Source organism: Xenopus laevis, chromosome 6L (assembly GCF_017654675.1).
Source record: "Xenopus laevis strain J_2021 chromosome 6L, Xenopus_laevis_v10.1, whole genome shotgun sequence".
In the NCBI taxonomy this organism is placed as follows: Eukaryota; Metazoa; Chordata; class Amphibia; order Anura; family Pipidae; genus Xenopus; species Xenopus laevis.
Window position 1 is genome coordinate 47,963,506 of NC_054381.1, and position 23,933 is coordinate 47,987,438.

The 23,933-nt window shown below is 39.0% G+C and overlaps 1 protein-coding gene across 1 annotated transcript in view; it reads left to right on the forward strand.

Moving 5' to 3' along the window:
• Nucleotides 1–406: 406 nt before the first annotated feature.
• ube2e2.L (ubiquitin conjugating enzyme E2E 2 L homeolog) overlaps nucleotides 407–23,933 on the forward strand; it is a 127,373-nt gene continuing 103,846 nt past the window's right edge. The window contains 1 exon segment of the mRNA NM_001094637.1: nucleotides 407–782. The gene's annotated coding sequence lies outside the window, so the exon portion shown is untranslated.

The window sequence follows — 23,933 nt, forward strand, 5'->3', positions numbered from 1 at the left end:
GAATATGAAGTGAGTGTAGTGCACAGCTCCAGTTGTACTTGTGTGGGCATTGGGTAATCAGCAGTGAGGAGTGAGGAGGGTGTATTGGCTCGCCTCACACTGCTCTACATTACATAGCCGCAGCCACAGTCGCTCACACAGAATAATAAGAAGCTGCTCACACTGCAGCACACACTGTCACACAACTCAGCCTGCTGCTATACCCCCTTAAAGTTATTGCTGCCCTACGGTTTCTATTTCTGCCAAGGGTGTCGGGAGCGCGCACCGGGACACTGACTACATGTGCTCGCCCCCTCCCTCACGGCCTCTTTTCTCCCTCTTTACATCACACTTTAATTGCGCGCTCCCGCAGCCTTAGGGGCGGAGCCACTGACGGCGTGGGCGGAGCCGCTATAAACTGGAACTGATCTAAAGAGGCAGCCAGAGAGGGCGGGGATATACATACCGTACTTATACCCGCCCCTTTTGCTCGTGTCCGTGCTAAAATAGGAGCCTGTGCTGTGGATGTAGGGGGAGAGCTGCTGAGGAATAAGGGATTTACCATATGTAAGCGGGGCGTCTGGCTCGATATTTCCGCACGACTAGCACTACGCTCTTACCTACACAGGTGCCTTGGGGTCCGGGGTGACTGTGGATGTGTGTCCGGACCCCGAAGAGGTGTGAAAAGAAGACCCCCCGCCCCAGGGAGCCAGTTGAAGGAGGAAGAAGAGGAGGAGGAGGTCAGGAAGAGCTGGGTTCGTGTGTTGCACCCACACTTTGTTCAGCAGCGAGATTGGGGGCAGGTAATGATGTGGCTGTGCTTTTATACAAACCATTGGTCTCACACTCAAAACTGTCTGTACAAAGGGCACAACAGGATGTATAGCTGTTCCATGTGCCCAAGATTGGGAAGGCACTATATAGATATATAGATGGGACTGAGTGACCCAACGTACAAATGTAAAGACAAACCAGTACATCCATCGTGTGGTGCACTTGCCCAGATGGGTTACCATCCCACTAGCCCAGGCATGTGCCATACATTAGGGAGGGAACCATGTTACACACGCTGTGTACATAATAGAACCTTTTCTGCATACAATCAGGCTTGGTTGTCCAGCCTGCAGCCCTCCAGCTGTGGGGTCACTACAACTCCCAGCATTCCCTAGCACCGGCTTCGGCTGTTGGATCTACTCGGAACTATGGCTGAACAAAAGCTCGAGGGGTGACCGTTTGTAAAGCAGTAGATGTAGCCCCAGATGGGGACGTATGGAAAACACAATGCACGTTATATACGAGAGGCCGTGTTCCCAGGAGCTTGCACTCTCTTGCAGCTTCATGTACACCTACATAATCATGCATTCAGATAGGTCACATTTATGTTAGGATTATTATGTGTAAGTAAAGAGGGTACTGTTGGACAAATAATGTCTACATTATTTGACCCTGTTTATTAGCAAATAATCTGTAATGTCTAATTTTAGGTAGTGTAGCTCGACGCTGGCTCAACCTATTGCATGTAGTTAGCTGATTATCCAGCATAGCACATGTACAGGGGCTGGACTTAACCAAAATGGTGATGTCATGTGAAGAAGTCTTTGGAGCCCATGAACATCTTAGAGAGCTACATCTGGTACATGGGCTTCCATTTAGACGACATCGATTTAGCTCGTACGTGCAATTTCTTTGTGTTTTGTTCTCGTTCACTCAACTAAAAAATGTATAGGTACAATATTGATCCAGTATCAGATTGATTGAACGTAATATTTCCCTTGACTCTTAAATAGGAATTTTGGTCTAAAAGATAAAGTTGAGTCCTGACTGATATCTTTCCTGGTTCAGAAGCAAAAACAGTGTACATTATGTTCAATTCCCTTGCAGGTGAGAAAAGTGCATATAAATCTTTTTTAATCTTTCCCTGTTCTCGACCCCTACACTAGTATTGAATGGAACTGTGATTTAAGGTAGCCATGCACAAAAAAGATCAGCTTTTTTAGGTTACAGAGTGAGTGTATCTTTTTCTGATTGGGGGAATTCCAGTAGTTGCCCAAACTGATATAGTTTATTTCTCCCTGGGCTAATATAAGAATCACAATAGGTGCAGATACTTTAGCCCAATGCAGTTCTTTTGGCTGGTGGGATTTTAAATTTAGGCAGTACATATATGACTGATCCACAACCCAGGACTGGGGAGGGGACTAAGCTTCTGGCTTGGCCTGGAGTGGTCAAATCAAAAGACAGTGTAGGCTTATTTGTGACATTGGTGTAACTAGACGTTCCTGGGCCCCACAGCAAATTCATTTTAGGGCCCTCACTATATCCAGAGGTTGTCCTGTTTAACCAGTATATGTTGAAATTTCTCATCATTTAGGGCCTCATGGGGCCCCCTGTACCTCCTGGGCCACCTGCAGTTGCAGGTTCTGCTTCCTCTGTAGTTATGCCTCTAATTTGTGGTGAGCTTAAAGCTGATGATAAATGCTCTTCAGCAAGTCAGCAAGGACACGTATTTTTGTAGCTGAAAAGTAATTGAAATGTCTTAAATTTCTCATTAAAGTCAGTGGGAGATAGAAAAAGGCAAAATTGCAGTTTCTCTGACTGCAGAGTACCCTATGTGCCATCAGCCCAAGACTTGGAGTCAGCTTTGTGACTCTATTCATCAACACAGTTAAATCAATATCTATTTTTGAAAAACACCAAATCTTGCAAAACAATAGATGCCAGAAAATGTGACTTTGTTTTGGCTAAACCCTTGGATCAGATGTTCATAAACATGCCCCTTAGTGTCTGTTATAAAAATGGTCATAGCATTCAAGGGATCATAGTGACACAATTTAAGAACCTGTTAACTTGATAACTCTAGCCCTAAAATGAACATATCATTAGTCGTATAAGTAAAGGAAAGAGTATGTAGCAATTTAAACACATGATGCCACAAAGACAGAAATCTTTCTGCAATGTCCTATGTAAAAATCTATGGGAGTCTGTTGGAGAAAAGCAAATAGACCATGAGTCTTTAGCTGTACAGCACTCTCTTTAGCCATAGGCCAGGGATAGGCATTGTCCGCTGTCAATGAACTGTATCTCCCTCGTGCATTTAGGAACATTATTGTAGTCTAAGTTACTCAGCAGCTGAAGAGCTATAACCTTGGTTAGTTATCCATTCAATATCCCAGCATCTAAAACACATACAAATTTGATTGAAAACATGCTTGATTACATGGATCCAATAAAAAATGGAAAAAAGCTGTGTATATGTGCATTCCATGATATCCAGCTGTATGGCATATGCAAGTCCCTTGTTTGATTTGAACAATTTGATATCTCAAGCTGCAGCATTTTATCTTTCACAGGTATGGCACCTGTTCTCTAGAATGCTCAGAACCTGGGGTTTCCAGATAAGGGATCTCTCTGTAATTTGGATCTCCATACTTTTAAATATTAAATTAATGCAATAGGATTGGTTTGTCACCCATAAGGATTAATTATATGTTAACTGTGATTAAGTACAAGGTACCAGTACTTTTTTTTCTTATTATGGAGACAAAAGAAATCAGTTTTAAAGATTTAAATTATTGGAGTCTATGGGGAGATTCTTGTAATTCAGAGCTTCCTGAATAATGAGTTTCCAGATAATGGATCCTATACCTGTACATTATAATGTGAAAATTAAACTAATTTATATGGCCTGTAATAGCACAACATACGTGATATAAATACCTATGCACAATATATTATATATTTTCTAGATTAAATATGTTAAAATATATTAAGGTGATTGATTTGTAATCTCAATGGTTTAATAAACCAACATTAAAAGAACTACTCGAGTCATATGACACCTCTTTATGAGTGTGGTTATACATTCCACCCACCATTTTCTAATCTAAAATAACCACATTTGATCAAATACTTTCCATTGTAGGAAATGTTTTGCTCCTTTCACCCCCACAAATGCAGTAACTGCAAGTAAAAGAGCAGATACTTTTTTTTACTTTTTTTTTGCAATATAATCAGTTGCATTTTAATCAGTTGACCATGATGAATGTTAAGGGGGGAGCATTATTATTATTATCAATAAGCACCTATTTTGTGCAACTGTTTGACAGATTAGATACATTTTCTGTGACCAGACCTGCTTACTTAAATTACATCTGTTTTTGCCATTCAAAATGTTCCACGTTTGAGTCCAGCACCACACACATACGAATTCCTAGTGTGCAAGGAGCAAGTGGATCACTCCAGTAATCATACATACTGACTACTCTGTGTAATTATTTACACTACAAACCTTCCAGAATGCTGGGAATCTGGGATTTCCCAGATAACGGATTGTTCCGTAATTTGGGTCTTCATACGTTAGGTCTACTAGAAAATTATGAAAACAACTAAAACCAATAGGCTGGTTTTGCATCCACTAACACTTATATTATATCTTAGTTTGGTTCAAGTACATGTTACTGTTTTATTATTACAAAATTAAAAATTTTGATTATTTGGATAAAATGGGAGATCCATAATTGGAACTTTCTGGATAACGGGTTTCTGGATAACAGATCCCATACCTGTAGTAGCTTTCAAATGAAACGCCAAGCCCATATATTTCATCCTTATTAGTGATTTTCTTATGTAACAAAAATCTTTTCAGTTGCACTGTATAGTCTTGGGTTCCTAAAATAAGTGCCCCTCATTCTACCAAACACGCTATCTATTAACAATGGGCAGATCAATCAGTTTTACAATGTTCCTGCAGTAAATTGATAATAGCTTCTTGCTCTTTGGCTATTGTAGGTTAGTGCGCCAGGTATGTTTACCTAATGTCAGTAAATGGCCACTTCACTGAGCTTCTTATGATTTTTTGGGGGAGAAAAACCCCTTCTTCACAGAATACAATGCTATCTTTTTTAGGATTCCTCCAATATTGCCAAGGAAAGTGCTTGATCCCCGCTTTTCCCCTGTAATGGGTGAAATAATAATACCAAGCAATAAGCCTGTCCCCAATAAAAAAATAAAATTAAATATCGCTAATCTGTCAAGAAACCTTGTTTCTGCATCGCCTAAATTTAGGGTTGGCGACTTTTCTTTTTTCTGGGTGAGGATAGTAATGTCAGGGGTTTTATGTTATGACAGTTACAGCTGATCAGCCCAATTAAAGGATCATGATAGTTTTAGTTTGTCTGGTGCAATGCAAAGGCTGCATGTTGATATCATTAGGCTTATTCTTTGCTTCCAATCCGCTGCCTTCTGACACTTGTATGTGTATAACCTGAAAATCTTAGGATCAACCTGTTAGTGCAGAGAGTTGCATAAAAATGCATACTTTAGCATTTCTACACCGAAGTCCACTTTGTGTATGTGTCGACAGTTGCACACACACACATATCAGGGGTGGATGGCAGCAGAAAAAGTGGTGCAATGGCCAAACCAGCCCTAAGTAGCCCTAAGTAACAGTGCAAGAGTTTCTATAATAATGCAAATATACTGGGCGTTTGTTTTGTTGGGCAGGGTGTCTGTGTTACCACTAAGCACTAAAAATAGAAAGACTCATCTGCACTTATAAACAGAAAATATTCTCTGCACTGTATATAAACCCGTTGCAAAGCAAATTATTATATAACGAATGAGGGGCAAGCATTGTATTACTGTGACTGTTTTTATTGCACATTTCCAGCATCAGTGTGGGTGACTAACAGCTATAAAAAATGAATTAAAGGCAATTATAATTAAGGTTATCAAGGCCTAAGAGGCTCTCCTTAGCTGTGTTATTTCCACTGGTTGTCAATACAATTTGCATTCTGTACTGTGTGAAAATACAGTATCCATTTCCTCTTTCCAGTGTTCTTAAGCATAGAAGGATGTGCTCTCTTATTCTTATAAAACATGGTGCTTGCAAACATGTAGCAGATTGTTAGACTAGCAAAGGAGGTAGTAATTATTCACATAAGAGAAGCAATAAATGGATAAATCCCAATTGAGCTCGGAGATCCTGCTCTTTGCAGCTGCATTGTTTAGTTTGGTTCCACTGCCACACCAAGTGTAATGGCCTCGCTGTGTGTGTGTACTGCTGGAGGGGATTAGAGCCAAGGCAGTAGTCATGATCTCATTCTCATCAGCTTGCAACAATGAACATCACAACTGTGCAGTGGTGAGAAAAAAACAAGATATGTAAGATTTTGGCGTGGACACCGAGAGCAAGAAATAGGCTCATGTGTTCTCTATGGGTCACACAAATGACTCAACAAGATAATTGTCATTACTCATAAATCAAGTGTTTTTGTGTTGTGGCGACACACAAGTAGCATTTGCCAGAATTGTGGCCAAGATTGGAAAGGTTTATAGTAGTGAAATACAAACACTACCTCAATTATTAAAGCAACGTAGTGTGTATACAGTATTGCTTTTTTTAATGGATGGCATGACCCCCACCATTTTATTTTCTGTATGGCAACACAAGCCCATTTTTTTGTCATGGAGACCTATATAATATTTTGGTTGATTTTCTATACTGAAAAGCAGTAAAAAATTAGTTGAACGTTTGGGCTTATTTACAAATTTTTGCTTCCATACAAACGATAAAAAGTTGGCATTTTCTGTGTAATTCCAATAAATAGAATTAGCATTTTATGTGAGTTGTTGATGTTGAATTGCCTGCTCAATGTTTCTGGTTCATCAGCTCTTGCTTAAGGTTTGAGGCATGAGCACTTGGACTCCACATTTTGCTTGGTTAGCATTGATTACTTTAGACCAGCATTACATGCCTAGTTTTTGTGACTTGTGTCTTAAAGGAGAAGTAAAGCTCAACTAAATAAGTAGGCTAGAAATGTTGTACATTATGTTCTGAACTTCTGTACGAGCCCAAGGCAGCCACAACCCTTTAGCAGTAAAGGTGTGTCTCCAAAGATGCCCCAGTAGCTCCCCATCTTCTTTCTGCTGATTCACTGCACATGCTCCGGGCTGCAGTCACTTACTGAGCTTAGGGACCCACTCACAATATACAGTACATTGAATTTAAATGTCACAATATAAGGCTGATTAGTAATTAATACAGCTAATTATTACATGGCAGCACAGAAACCAGTGCAACTAGCATCAGAATTGAATAATCAGCCTTGTAGTATAAGCTTATATTACAGGCCAGCCTCATTTTCTGCTTGATAATATATGACGACCCCTAAGCTTAGCTTCTCAACAGCTGCTCAGAGCCCACTGAGCATGTGAGTGTCACAGACACTTTCCAAGGTGGTGACCCCCTGTTACAAGTTTGAAGTCCTGGATCATTGCTGCTATTGAGAAGCTGAAACTTTAGGCTGGTGTAATAAGTGCAGAATATAAAATATGGAATTTTTAGCCATAATCATTTTTAAGGTTTAGTTCTCCTTTAAATTATCATCTTAGTGCCTTATCATATATAAAATATTATTAGTAATGATTAAAGTGGTTGTTCATAGTTAAATGAACATTTTGTGTGATGTAGAGACTAATATTCTGAGACAATTTGCAATTTGTTTTCATTGTCTATTATTTATGGTTATTGAGTTATTTAGCTTTTTATTCAGCAGCTCTCCAGTATGCAGTTTCAGCAATCTGTTTACTAGGGTCCAAATTTCTAGCAACCATGTACTGATTTAAATGAGAGACTGGAATACTAATGGGACAGGCCCTGAATAGAAAGAGTAGTAATAAAAAATAGCAATACATTTGTAGTCTTACAGAGGATTTGTTTTTTTTTAAATGGGGTCAGTGACCTCTATTTGAAAGCTGAAAAGAGTCAGCAGAGGAAGGCAAATAATTCAAAAACTATAAAAAAGAAAAAAATATGGCCAATTGAAAAGTTGCTAAGAATGAGCCATTCTAACTAAAACGGTAACATAAAGGTGAATCACCCCTTAAAGTAGGGCAACTTGATTTTTTCTCTCGCTCTTTCTCTCTCTCTCTCTGTTCCCCTACCCCTTAGAAACCATATTGTTTAATATTAGCGTTACTTCCTTTTTATGTCTTTCTCAGATAAAGTCAGGGCCATCTGATATTCCTTATTTTAAGATAAATATGCTAGAAATTGCATGATTTTACCAAGAGTTTGGATGGATATTACAAAACTGGGAATGGTTGCCTTTTGATTGGCGTTCCATTCGTCTGACTGCCACATTTCTGAGCCGTATTCATCTGACAAACTGATAAACTAGGGATTCCAAGTGATTTCTGTTGCAAGTTTCCCGTCTGTGGAGCTATTAACAGCCTGGGACTTGATAAAATTTGCCATTGCCCTAAATTTGCAACTCCTATTGACCAGCTATCTTACAACTAATTAACATGCCTCCTGTTATATAAGTTTTATGGTGGCTTTGATAAATGTGACATTCTGTAATCTCCCAAGGGAATAAGATAAATGCTTATGGCTTCACAATTTACCCCTTTGTTAGAAGTAGTTGATAATTACTATGCCTCGCTGTCCACCTGGAATGCCTCATATTAAGCAGTAAATCGCATGTTTTCACTTCTTGCTTCATTTGTGTCTATCTGATTTTCACATAAGAGGTCTGGGAAAATAGTTGACTTTCCTTTGATCTGTGAATGGTGACTGTTTTGACAGATTCTGACAAGACGAATTGTTTTCTCCAGTCTTTGGTTCCTTGGCCCTTGCTAAAAGATTCTAGCTTAAGTACTTGCATTTGCTTTCTATTATTAAGAGATTAAACGGTGTCTAAACAGTATAAATGATTTAAAAACTAGTAAAGCAACCCCCATTGAAATGTATTTGACTTCTTTTATACAATTTGCATTTCAAAAATAATTTAGGGAATCATTTATGTTTCTTTTGCCTCTGTAGAATAAAATCAAAGTGATTCTATATTGCACAAAGACATGTGGAAAGATTTCATATTTAGCGAGTGCTATAGAAAGGTCTGTGACCTGAGATTTACTTGTATGAGATTAGGTGGCCAAAGGCCTCTGTAAAAGCAACACCTAGTTGTAAGCATTAAGGGTAAGGCCACACTGTGCGTTTTTGGGGAGATTTGGTCGCCGGGCGACTTCGGAAAATGAACCGCCGCATGTGATTAGCGCGTTTTTTCATTTTAGCCGGCGCAGAGTGAGGGAAGGCATTTCGGGAGATTGGTTTCCGCAAAGACGAAGCGATTAGTCGCCAGGCGACCAAATCTCCCCAAAACACCCAGTGTGGCCTTACCCTAAAGCAATATATTTTCCATTACCAGTGAACAGAAAAAAGTAGAATAAATAAACAGAAATAATTCAGTTCTACAGATAGCAATAAAGTAGTACAGAACAGCGAGCATCTGCTTGCATTCTACTCTAAGAAAGACATTTTTTAACATTCAATATCCCCCAGATTGCCTATTTCTTTTATTCTGGATGTATCCTTGGGCAGTATTCAGCAGCCCTGGAATCTATCTATCTATTCTAAATTCTTTCCAATTGCAAATAATTATGTAAATGTGAAATGTGTTCAAAAGGTTGCCTGTATTTTATTTCAATAAAATAAGCAGCTTGTAGACATCAATGTAGGTATATCTTTATCTCATCTTTTTTTATGTAGCAAAACTGTATAGGCAGCGCTGTAGAAATGGGGGTAAACATTGCAACATATACAAATAAAGGCATGGGATCCGTTATCCAGAAAGCTCCGAATTACAGAAAGGTCATCTCCCATAGACTCCATATTAGGCTATGGACACACATAGGTTTAACCAGGGTGGGTCACACCACTGTTTTTAAAAAAGCCGACCGCTGTGTAACTACGCTAGTGGTCGTGCCATAGCCTTAACTTGAAACCGCAGCGGTCGGCTTTTTTAAAAACTGCAGCATGGACCACGGCGAAAACGCAGAGGTTTAACGTATGTGTGTCCATTGCCTTGTCTACATAATCCAAACTTTTAAAAATGATTTCATTTTCTCTGTAATAATTAAACAGTACCTTGTGCTTGATCCCAACTGAGATATAATTAATCCTTGTTGGAAGCAAAACCAGCCTATTGGGTTTATTTAATATTTACATGATTTTCTAGTAGACTTAAGGTATGTAGATTCAAATTATGGAAATATCTGTTATCTGGAAAACACCAGGTCCCAAGCATTCTGGATAACAGGTTCCATTCCTGTATATGCATTAACTGAGATTGGTGGCACATGTTAAAGACAGGCACAGTGTAAGCAGCATTGTAAGTAAATTTCCTTTATGGGTTTTATAGATTTAATCATTTGCATTTTTTGTAGTCTCTCTAATCTTGAAGGTGCTGCCTGGTTGCTAGGATCAGCTAGGAAGAATGAAGCACAATGTCAGACGTGTATTACTGTTATTATAAATATTTTTCCTTTCTATTATATTCTCTGTTTAGTTCCACTGCTAGTCATCTTCTAAGCTATTATACAGACTGATGCCGGACTGCTTAATTAGAGCAGCAACATAAAGATAGGTTGAGTGGCTCCTGATAAAATGCACCCTGGTTGTGCTTTGTGAATATAATAGGGATCTTAGATTTGTAAGCTTCACTGAGGCAGGGGACACTATGAATGACTTACAGTCTTGGTAAGGGTAATGTTATTTATACTGGCAATAAAGCCCACTACCTTGTGTGTATGCATTGACAGGAATGGTATCTACCAGACGAGAAGATAGGTTGTGCAATATTGCCTAATAATTATAATTATATCCCAGTAAGTAATTTGCAAATGTTTTTGCTAGTTATTATTATTATTTCTGTGGGAGAAAAAAAATCTCATCTGTTTGACAATAATGGCCTGTAATGTACTTGTAAAGAGAAACCTTGTCCCCTTGCAGTGTCTTTTTTTTTTCCCATAGAAAGCAACCCAGCCTTGACAGTCTACCCTTGCATGTCTCTGCACTCTCTCCAACTCATTAATATCCGTCTTATAGACTTGATCCCAAAACTGCACTGCATGCTCAAGTTGTGAGGCCTTACCAGGGGCCTCCTTATAGAATGCAATTATATAGCATCTGTTTGTCCCTTGCTATTCTCTGTACTCACTGCTGGTTCTCACTGTTGAAATGAATGCAGTAGAAGCCAGCTATTCTCTTGCCAAGACTCCAATTCCCACAAAGCCCGGCTTGCTTCTTTACATGCCTGTTGATAATGTAGCTTCTGCTACATTTTTATTTTTTATTGAAATTTGACAGGTAAAAATTTTTGCAAACAAAGGTAAAAGTCACCTCTAGTATTAAGTAATGACAGCGGGTGTATGAATAAGATGTAGACCAGTGATCCCCAACCAGTAGCTCGTGAGCAACATGCTGCTCTCCAACCCCTTGGATGTTGCTCCCAGTGGCCTCAAAGCAGGAGCTTATTTTTGAATTCCAGGCAAGTTTTGGTTGTATAAAAACCAGGTGCACTGCCAAACAGAGCCTCAATGTAGGTTGACAATCTACATAGGGGCTACATAGGGGCTACCAAATGGCCAATCACAGCACTTATTTGGCTTCCTAAGAACATTTTTTATGCTTGTGTTGCTCCCCAACTCCTTTTACTTCTGAATGTTGCTCACAGGTTCAAAAGGTTGGGGATCCCTGATGTAGACTAATACATGGTTCAATATTAAGCTTTCAGTTGAATATATTACAGGAATCAAAAGATAAGTGCAACAAGTCTGTTTGCACATATATATATACAAAAAAGCTCAGCATCTTACAGCAAAATACACTTTACAAACAGAACTAAAGGTTAGAGAGAACAGTGTGGTTTGGGTACTAACCCAAGTTTATATAAGGCTATTTATTGGATGTGACCATAAGTGGGTATCACATGGCACTATACGGAACAAGACATCAACTGTTTACTCGTCAGAAGCTTTATATAAGAGCCACCGTAGTCAGCTATTTTGAAAATATTTCTGTATTTGGTTATAAATGCTCGATCCTAGCAATTTTTTTTTACTTTAAGTACCCACTCTTTTCCAGAAGGGGTATCAGATTTTAAACTTATTTACATTTGTAGCATTATCTGTGTCCCAAAACAACAAAATCTGAGCAGGGACCTCGGACAAGGATGTACCAGAGTAGTTGCTGCTCCAGCAGAATTCTGCACTGAAATCCATTTCTCAAAAGAGCAAACAGATTTTTTTATATTTAATTTTGAAATCTGACATGGGGCTAGACATATTGTCATTTTCCCTGCTGCCCCCAGTCATGTGACTTGTGCTCTGATAAACATCACTCACTCTTTGCTGCAAGTTGGAGTGATATCACCCCCCCTCCAGAATAGAACAATGGGAAGGTAACCAATTAGCAGCTCCCTTACACAAGATAGCAGCTGCCTGGTAGATCGAAGAACAGCACTCAATAGTAAAATCCAGTTCCCACTGCGACACATTCAGTTACATTGAGTAGGAGAAATAGCCTGCCAGAAAGCAGTTCCATCCTAAAGTGCTGGCTCTTTCTGAAAGTACATGACCAGGCAAAATGACCTGAGATGACTGCTTTGTATCATGTTTGATTGGCTTCCTTGTACTTAATACTGGTTTTTGAAAATTCTTAAATCAATTTAACTATTAACCCTTCTAGCAAACTATAAGGGGCCCATTTACAAAGGGTGATTTTCGAATGAAAAAAAATTCGAATTTCGAAGTAATTTTTGGGTACTTCGACCATCGAATAGGCCAAATTCCACTTCGAATCAAATTGAAAATACTTCACAAATTCGACCATTTAAAAGTCGAAGTACTGTCTCTTTAAAAAACTTTGACACTTCGCCACCTTAAACCTGCCGAATTGCTATGTTAGCCCATGGGGACCTCCTAGAACCCATAGTCAACATTTGGCTAAGTTTTGAGAAGTCGAAGGATGTACGATCGTACTATCTTAAAAATCCTTCGACTTCGAATGTCGGACTACCCTATTCGATTGTCGAATTTCGAAGTTTTTTTCACTTCGAAATTCGACCCTTGATAAATCTGCCCCTAAGTGTGTATGTTTTTGTTTTTAAGTTTGCCTTCCTTTGGGTGCTTTGCATGAATATACAAAGTTGTATATTTGTATGTAGCATTTACATTTTGCATTTAGCCATTTTAAAAAGACAGTTTGCTGCAAATATGTTGTTGCATAGCTAGTTTTCTTTACCTTTTTCTCAGGAGACCCAAGTTGAGTTGCAGAATTAGCTTTGCAGCTCAAATTGGTATAGAAACAGTTATATTCCTCATTTTAAATAGTTTTCTTTTGTGGAAAGAAATTATTAAGAGCAGTGTTCTCCCCAGAAAAAAAAGACAGCTACCCGTCGTAGAAGCCGGTAGGACTTTGTGCTTCTGAAAGAACACCGCTCAGTCTTACCAGTCTCGGTTATGTTTTTTGCATTGAAAAGAGTGTGGTGTGGGTAGGAGAGTAGCCGGGCAGTCATAAAAAGGTTCTTTGCGATTCCACCTGCCAAAATGCCCTGGGTAAAACACTGATTAAGAGATCATGGATACCCACTTCAAACAGCTCAGAGATCAATTTTTATGACTTGCCCCATACATAGATTAAGAAAACTTTTAAAGTGGACCTGTCACCCAGACATAAAATCTCTATAATAAAAGTCCTTTTCAAATTAAACATAAAATCCAAATTCTTTTATGTTTTTTCATAGCTGTTACTCATTTAAAAATCTCAGATGTCAATCAAATATTGCCTGCCCCTCCTCTATGCCTTAGGCATAGAGGCGGGGCAAGCAATTACTTTCACTTTCCATTCAGCACTTCCTAGATGTCACTGCTCTCCCCACATTCCCCCTCTCTCTCTTCACCATTTAATTGTGTAGCCAGGGCATGGGGATGGACATCAGGTCCCCCATTCTGGTGCACAAACAAGATTCTGAGATGATGCAAGGCTTGCCTTAATAACAGTGTGCACAAAATGGCTCCTGCCTACTTGCTATAATTATGAATTCCCAGACTGATGGAAACAAGATTCAAATAATGTATATAGTGTAATTCAACATAATAAAATAGGTTTTGGAATAATTTTTTTGGGTGATGGGTCCCCTTTAATAGTGTTTACAGTTGTGTTAGCTTACTGCACACAACTGATCACAAGATGCAAAAAAGTATCTTTTTGATTACTTAGAACATTTCCGGGCAGATTTATCAAGGGTCGAATTGAAAATTTGAATTTGAATTTTCAAGTTTTCATTTATGGTCAAAACTGTCAAATTTGACTAGGGAGTTATTCAAATTAGATTCCAGTTTTTCAAAACATTGGAATTCGATTTTCGAGATTTATCATACACTGGCTCTTTATGAACTCAAATTCAACTTTTCGCCTCCGAAAACCTGCCGAATTGCTGTTTAAGTCAGTGGGAGACGTCGGGGATCAATTTGGAGTTGTTTACAGCCTTCCTGACATTCGAGTTTTTAAAATTCCGGTTGATCCTATTCACTTGAGTTTAAAAAATTAGATTTTTATAATGAATTCGAAATTCAACCCTTTATAAATGTGCCTCTTCATGTCAACTCAGGTGTAACAGTGTAGGTGTAATGTCTAAAATGAATTACACAAAGGTATACGGTGCAATACTCATAAGCTGAGTCATTATGCAGTGACACGGGATAAGTCTCTCAGTGCACTTACAGGGCAGATTTTGTACGAAATTGTGAAAGTATGCTGCAAAATCTGCCATGTGTGCACTGACAGGCTGATCCCATGCCAGTCATTTCTTAACCAAGATGGAGCAGATAGGAGTAGATTGGCTTTTTCTTTGATGGTGTAAGTTAGGGAGTGCCAACGGGGCTTTCTTGTACCCATTAGTATTCTGCTCGGCATGTTGTACCAGATTTTTCATGATTAACTGGTATCAGCTTTTTTCTCCAACATCCCATTATCTGGCATGTTTGCCAGACAAATTTTGCAGGATTTGAGGGTATTTTGTAATGTTCTAACATTAATCTGAATGGAGGTGGAAGCAAAGGCAGCAGTTTCAATAAAACTCCCACTCCCAATCATTCAGCTCTGCATTAAATAGATTTTAGCATAGACGCACATGTTTGTTATATGTTACAATTTAAATGCTTCTTTTTTAACGTATATGAACCTGACATTAAAGATTATTGCAGATCTGAAATTACAGTGGCTCAGATTGTAGAAAGGACTTATTTAAATAAATCTGCGGTAAATCATTTGGCATGTTAAATGGTAGATTGTGTAGCTTTATCTGTGTGTGTGTGTGTGGGTATAGTAATTAATCATTTATTATTGTACCGTGAAATGACAACTTATTTCTTCTGTGAAGCAGCTGCCCTGTTTGCTTTTTTACTTTGCTTGCCAGCTTGTAAATTAATCTCTTGACGGACACTTTAAATGTATTCATCTGCGTATGGCATAATGTTTGTAGATGGGATCTAGGGTTACAGTTACTGGATTTCCTTTGCATGTGGTAGGCATAATGTTCTACTGTCAGTCAAACTAAACGTATAGGATTGCATTATAGTGAACGCGCACTTGCTCTCATATATCATATACATATAATATGAACAAGAGTATATATTTTATATAAAAGAATATTTTGAATTATTATATATATATAGATAGATAGAGATAGAGATAGAGATATAGATATATATAGATATACATATATACATATATATGCACAGATATGGCAGCACACTCCTGGACTTTAAAAGAATTAAAGTTTCGGCTCATATCCAGAGCCTTTATTAAGGCTCTCGATGTGAGCCGAAACGTTGATTCTTTTACCATGCTGAAATAAATATTATTAATTTTTAAAGAAATCCCAGGAGTGTGCTGCCATATCTGTGCATATAGGATACTTCCCAGGAGCAGCACCCAGGTATTTGCATGAATTAACACCCTCAGGAGTGCGGGTCACTAAGAGATAGTAGTGTAAATAGCTATTACTGGGCCCCACAGCAAATTATTTTTCAAGTCCCCAAAATGTCTAGAGGTTGACGTGTTTTACCGATATTTATTGAAACTGTATATGAATTAGGCCTCATGGGGCCCCTATACCTCTTGGGCCCCCCAGCAACCACAGGGTCTGATTCCTCTGTAGTTACGCCTCTGCTCAACTGGGATTAAGAATTTCCAGCTGAGAAAAATGTGATTCCTAAGGACCCCCCATGTGTATTTAATCTTTCAGTAATTCTATTACTATACTTTTGTTAAAGGGCACCTATCACCTTAAAATTGTTTGCCCCACTGGAGGTGCTGGTTAGCAAAGGGATCTGGCCATGTCAGAAAACACGCATCTGCATAGTAAGCAAGTTATTCATCTTTATACAATTTATACATACAATTGATACATACAACTACATATTTGTATTACTTATAACATTGTTTAACAGCAAGTTTTTTTTTCTATTGCTCCAGTGCCATATTTATATCTACCAGAATGAAAGCGAATGGTTTGTGATGTATGTGAATACAGCACTACAACCTTTGTTTGCAGAACAGCATCAGACTGTGAATCTTTTTGTTTAAAAAGCCTTTATTTCAGCTTAGGGCATCACAGCAATGTTTCAGGCCATGTGGCCTTTTTGATAAAAAGATTCACAATCTGGTGCTGTTTTGCAAACAAAGGTTGTCGTGATTTCAGTGGAAAGTGGCCACTGAGGAACGTGCACCAATTCTCTACAGGAGAGATAATCGATGTGCTTACTGCTTTTCCAAGATTCTGTGAATACAGCACTGCCAATCCTGCGACCAGAGGTGCTGACTGGGTAAAAAGGGCAAAAAATATGGCAGCTTGCACCATACACAATAATATTTCATCACTGATTACTGGGTGAAATGATAAGCATGTTCAGTTATCTAAAATTTCAAGATTATTGTCCTAGACATCCATAGGAGAGTTTTAAACATTTGGTTGACAGACAATGAAATCTGTCAGTGGATGTAAATAACACTTGACTTTTACGATCACCTACTGTGGAAGTGTTAGTGTCCATGATTGAAAAAGGAACATTTGTTTCCTCAACAATGCCGGCTAAAGTAGAAACAACATTAATAAAAAAACACTGGTAATTTGTGCAAACTAAAACCTAGCAACAATAGCAGCAGAAACATAAAAGATACAAATCTTGCAACAAAATCATAACCTTGGTACACATACATCGGACGTGGATGACCAAGTCTTTTGTTTGCTTTATCATTAGAATCAAAATCACAACAAGAATTACAATAATAATAATAATTACCCATATTCGTGTAAGGTTGTGCACATATGCATACAATTAGGTGCAAAAAATAAGTCTTGTGGCTTTAATATAGGGATGCACAGAATCCACTATTTTGGATTCTTCCGAACCCCAGAATCCTTTGCGAAAGATTCTGCTGAGAACCGAACCCTAATTTGCATATGCAAATTAGGGGTGGGAAGGGGAAAACTTTTTTACTTCCTTGTTTGTGATAAAAAGTTCCCTTCCCTCCCCTAATTTCCATATGCATATTAGGAGTCGGTTCAGCCGGGCAGAAAGGTTTGGCCGAATCCTGCTGAAAAAGGCCGAATCCCTAACCGAATCTGGATTCGGTGCATCCCTACTTTAATAATTTTCAAACAATGCAGAAGGCCCCTGGCAACTTAAGCAAAACATTGCAGTTTGGAAGCATGAGGAGAGACATATATGTATATATATGTGCAAGGGTAATGGCAGGCAGAAGAAGTTGTTAGGGTGATGACACATGGGATGTTATGTTGCTTGTGCTAAACCTCCTCCTTGGTCATTTGTAATTCTATATGAATGTTAATAATAGTTTCTGCAGGAAAAGGATGTATTTCGATTGTACTGCTTGTAAAAAGCAAAAATAATATAATTGGTAAACAAGTCATCTTAATAGCACAAATCCATACCATTCTTATTATGAAATTGTGTTGATATTGAGGTCAGCCTGTAGATAGAATTGGCTTGTAGTAATTCATAGGGTTTTGGTTCTCATTGAAGGATGCTGTTAAAAGCAGGAATAAGATCGGGTATTGTATTAGTAATTGTGAGAAGTCTTTATCAGGGCCGGGAGCTTTATTGTTTTTTAGGTAACGAATGGTAGTTTAAGGTTCCACTTTTGTTGGTGAATTTAATGTAGTTAAGTATTGAGAATGTATGTGTGGTAACATGAACGTATTAGATCTAGTTGGCATTGTGTCATATTAGGAAAATGATCTTGATTATAAAGTATAGTGTAAAAACTTTGTAAATCCCCGTTGGGTTTAATGCCCACTTAGGTATGGTAGGAGGTCCTTGTTCATCTAAGCACAGTCTTTTAACAAACTGTTTGGAAGCCATATTGGAAGAATCATAAAATGTATGTTTGGTCCAGCATAATGATAGTTCTGCTTCAATTAATGTTCAATTGGGATCAGTTTTCATTTAATAAAACAATATGTCAATTGTATTGTTAATTTTTAATGTTGTTTTGTTTCTTAAAGGTTACTTTGTTTCTTACAAGGGGAACTATCACAAAAATGAATATTTAGGGGCAGATTTATCAAGGGGCGAATTTCAAAGTTAAAAATACTTTCGAAATCCGACCATCGAATTGGAATACTTTGACTTCGAACTTCGAAGTTAAAGTTTTTTTCATCGAATTTGGGTATCCTGCGGTCGAAGTAAAATAATTTGATCGAACGATTAAATCCTTCGAATTGAACGATTCAAAAGGATTTCAGCGATCGATCGAACGATTTTACTTCGACTTCCAAAAACGTAGAAAAATGCTCTAGAAGGTCCCCATAGGCTAACATAGCACTTCGGCAGGTTTACTTTGGCGAAGTATTGAAATCAAAATTTTTTTTTAAAGAGACAGTACTTCGATTATCAAATGGTCGAATATTCAAACTATTTTACATCGAATTCAAAGTTGTAGTATCCTATTGGATGGTCGAAATATCCAAAAAATTACTTTGAATTTTGAATTTTTTTACTTTGAATATTCCCTCTAATTCATGACCCTTGATAAATCTGCCCCTTAATATGAGCTTAATTTTCTGGAAAAAGGAAATGTTCTAAATATAATCAATTCTGTACTTGTTTTGAAACTCCATAACTCCCCCTTCAGCAATATTTTTCTCTTCATGCAGGAATTAAAGATTTGGTTTGACAGCTCTAACATCATTGGTGTGTTCTCCCTTTACATAGACTGTGTGTTTGATTTAACTGTATATTGGTTATCTGTCAATAAAAATCTGATTCTGAATCCTGCTTGTAAAATGATACGGTATAACTCACTAGGGGCCATATACTTAACCCTGGATGCAAGTGTAATAGCTCTAAGGGGTGCAAGAGCACACCCCGTAATGCTCATCTAAGTAGCAGCTGCACCCAGGTCCCCAATACGGGCTGCACCTCCTGATGCTTCTTTACTTACAAGTTTTTTTTTTAAACTGAAATGTTTTATTGATTTTCCAATAAAAAAAAATCAACATGTTATTGCATGAGTACAGTCACAGAAAATCGTAATAAATCATATGCAAGTTCAGTCATGAATATGAGAGCAATAAGATAACATGGAGTAAAATGGATAGTAAAAGAAACAATAAAGAAAAGGGGGGAGAAAGGGGGAAAGAAAGAGGAGAAAGAAAAAAATAAGTAAATAAATAAATAAACAGGTAAATAAGGTAGAGACGGCGGCTGGGCTAGGTATCGGAGCAAATAAAAACAATGGTCGTGGGCATTTTCAAGGTTATAGGCAGTTTGGAGACCCAGGGGGAAAGTCAACAGATTATACATGCAATGCTGAGAAAAGCAAGGGGTCGTTTTCATATGCTAACCAGGGCAACCAAATCTTATCGTAGGCCTCCAAGTCATTCTGCAACATATAAGACATTCTTTCGTTAGCTGCTATATCAATTATCTTAGTTTTAAGCATGAGTATAGGGATAGTAGGCTTTTTCCAGTTGCGAGCAATAATCAACCTGGCGGCTGTGAGAATGTGTTGTGACAGTCTATGAGCCGAGTTGGTGAATCTAGCTGGTTTTTTTCCCAGGAGCAAGGTGGTTGGGTCTTTGGGAAAGTCAGTGTGTAGGATTTTGGACAATAGTTGAGTGATACGATCCCAGAATTTTGAGACTGTTGAGCAAGTCCACCATATGTGAAGCATTGAGCCTGTGACTTGGCAGCGGGTCGCAAGACGGGTAGATCCTGTGTAGTCGTGAAGGCACAAGGTAAGTTCTGTGCAGGAGCTTGATCGAGGTCTCTCTATTAGAAACACAGGTACTTCCTAAATTTGCTGTGAGGCTGCATTGAGACCATTGCTGAGTATAGAGTGTAGTTTGGAGGTCTCTTTCCCATTGCAGCATATATTTATGTTTGAAGTTTTCAGTGGGCAGTTTGTTAAGTAGTTTATACGTTAGACTGAGAATGCCTGGTGCCAGTGGTGCTTGCCTGCAGATTGATTCAAAGCATGTTTTCGTGAAGGAGTTGTCATTGCATTTTTTGGCTTGTCGATGGACAAAGTGGATGAGTTGCGAAGCCCTTTTTGAATTAGTTGTTGCATAGTGAGTGGTTTGCCTCGGTAAACCAAGGACTCCAGCGTGGTCACACCTTTCCCGAGCCACCATGCATAAGCTTTTTTAGACTGACCTGGTGCAAAGTCCGGGTTGTTAATTATAGGGCTGAGAAGGGAAGGGAGCGAAGACAGTTGGGAACTCCTGCGATGTTTTATCCACAAGTGTAGCATGTCTAATGTGATGGGGGACGCTTCCGTAAAACTTTGTAGGGGAATTTTGCCGAGCCACAGGACATGATTGGTGAGGTGTGGGTAAAGCAAGTCATTTTCAATCTGGACCCATAAAGGGGCAGCTTCACCAGCATGTGAAGGAGCCCATTGGGCAAGTCTTGAAGCTCTGTAGTATTTAGTCAAGTTAGGCACTGAAAGGCCTCCATTCGATTTGTGTAGGTACATGACTTGTCGCGATATGCGTGGTATTTTATTTTGCCAGATAAAGTTGTGAATGGCCGTCTGTAACTTTCGGATATCAGCTGTTTGAACAGGGATGGGTAGAGTCCTGAATAAGTAAAGGATTTTTGGTAATAATACCATTTTTACACAATGAATTCTGCCGATCCAAGAAATTCGGTGTTTATCCCAGGAGGAAAGCTTCTGCATCAAAAGGTGTATTAACGAGGGGTAGTTAGTCTTGTATAGAGTAGAGAGAGAGGTTGTTAGTTTTACTCCCAGGTATTGTAGGTATTCAGTCCTAGTGGAGAATCCAAAATTCAGTTCAATCAGTTTAAGCATTGGTTTCGGGAGATTGCAGGGGAGCATTTCCGATTTCTCCGGGTTGATCCTAAGGCCTGATAATGTTGCAAAGTGTGATAAAACATTAAGTAGATTGGGTAGAGATGTAAGGGGGTTAGTCACATGCATGAGTAAATCATCAGCAAAAAGTGAAAGTTTGTATTCTCTACCCTTTACAGTAAGGCCCCTAATATCAATATTGTCCCTGAGTGCTCTTGCTAGAGGTTCCATCGCTAATGCTAAAAGGGCCGGGGAAAGAGGGCATCCCTGTCTCGTACCTCTCTGAATCCTGATATTGTCTACCTTTCTAGTAGAGGGGAGATTGAGGTAAGCTTGTGGGTCCTGGTAATAAGCCTTAAGCGTGTTGACTAGAGTAGATCCTAGACCAAATCTTTCTATAAGGGAGAATAGGTAGGGCCAGCTAAGCGTATCGAAGGCTTTTTCAATATCCAATGCCAGGAAGCATGTTGAGGTTTTATTTTTGTTGGCATACGCTACGAGGTTCAGGGACTTCCTAATGTTATCCGGGGCTTGGCGGGTAGGGATGAAACCAATTTAGTCTTTATGAATGGTGGAGGGTAGGACCCTATTTAACCTGTTCGCTAAGATGGTGGCTAGTAACTTAATGTCCAAATTGAGTAGTGATATTGGCCTATAGTTTTTGTGGTTTAAGGTATCTTTATTGGGTTTCGGGATAATTGAGATGCTAGCTTCGTTCATTTCGGGAGGTAGGGGTCTGCCACTGGTAATGTGTTGAAATAATTTCTGGAGTTGTGGGATAAATTGGTTCCCTAATTTCTTGTAGTACAATTAGGAGAATCCATCAGGGCCTGGGGCTTTACCCGTCTTTAAATGTTTAATCGTATACTCGATATCCTCATAGGTAATATCTTGGGTCATGATCTGTTGCAGGTCTTCTGAGAGATGCTCAGGGGCATACTGATTCAGAAAGGCCTCCATCTCACCTGGTTTTGCAGGGGAGTTGGAGGTGTATAGTTTTTGAAAGAAGGAAATAAAAGTGTCAGTTATTTTATCAGGATTCGAGGAAATTGTACCATTAGCTAGTCTGATTTTTTGGACTTGTCCCTGACGTAGTTCCGATTTAAGTAAATTAGCTAGCATTTTGTCGGCTTTATTAGCGTACTTGTAAAATTTGTGTCTAGTCTTACGGATAGCCTTCTCGGCTTGTTGTATTTGGCATGCATGGAGTTTTTGCCTAGTCTCATCTATCAGCTTCCTATTACGTTTCGAGGGGCGAAGTCTGTTAGATTGCTCTAGGGATGCTAATTCAGTTTCCAGACACTTTTGAACCTGCATCCTCTCTTTCTTTTTTCGTGAAGCATATTTTATTAAACAACCCCTGATGTAGGCTTTATGCGCCACCCAGACCCAATCTATCGATGCATCAGGCTTTAAATTATCTTGAAAGAAATGTTTTATCTCCTGCGAGATAAAGTCTATACATTCAGGGTCTGCCAATAAGCTTTCATTCAATCTCCAGGTGGGACGCCTAAACAAGGGGACCTGTAAGTCAAGTGTGGTCTGTACTAAGTCATGATCAGACCATGCACATTGTATGTGCTTAGAGTCTAGAAGTGAAGGGGTGTCGGAAGCATTAACCAGGATATAATCGATTCTGGAGCAGGAGTTATGCGTGTGGGAGTAAAAGGTATAATCCCGAGTAGAACCATTAACCTCTCTCCAGGAATCAATAAGCTTGTGCGTATGGAGTAGTTGGTCTACCCCCTTAGTGGTTGTCTTATGTCGCATAGGGCGGTTAGACAGAGATCGGTCTAGTATATGGTTAAAGGACAAATTAAAGTCTCCAGCCCAAATGAGTCTGGTTTTATTTAAGTCCAGCAAAAGGTTACAAAGCGAGTCAAAAAATTGGAGTGGATCATCATTCGGGGCATAACTGGAGATGATTGTATAGTGCTGATCATATAGTGTACCTTGAAGTACGATATATCGACCATTAGCATCCAGAGTAGCATCAAGAGTGATAAAGGGGAAGTTTTTGTGGATAAATATAGCAACGCCTCTATGCTTGCTAGTGGTGGAAGCCAGATAGTGGGTGTGGTATTGCTTGTGAAAGAATTTTGGGTAGGACTTTTGAGTAAAGTGCGTTTCCTGGAGGCAAAGGATATCTGGAGAGAGGTTTTTGTACATATTGAAAGCCAATCTTCTCTTATTTGGAGAATTGAGACCCTGCACATTATGAGAGATTATTTTAATCCCCATAGTCTAGTGTGATGGTGGTCCGCTTACAGTCAGCTAAGGAAAGCATGAGCTCAATTCTCCAGTAAGAGTATACATCAGTAACAATTGAAAACAACATTAAATGCACTTTATAGCCCAGCCGCCAAAAAAAAAACAACAAAATTGAGAGAAATGCTATGCGAAAAATTTAGTAAGAACATAAAGAAGAAACAGAGAATAACAAATTTGCATTGTAAACATTTTGCCACCATGAAGTTCCACCCTACGGGGGTATCCACGGCAGAAATGTTCTCGGGGGGGGCAGCAACATCCCGGGCCCGCTGAGAAGCATCATAGAAAAAAGGTGAGAGAAAATGTCCAGCTAACTTGGCTGGAGAAAAAGGAGAACAACTGTAGTGAAGGAGAAAAAAAAACTCGTAGACCCTGTGCAGGGAGAGAAAACATCAGGGAATGTGGCAATTACCCACAGTGTGGGTTGTTGTGGAACAAGTTCCCAGAGAGGTGTCAGGTCGCGGCCAGATCTGGTCTTTGGCGAGAAAGTCGTTGATCC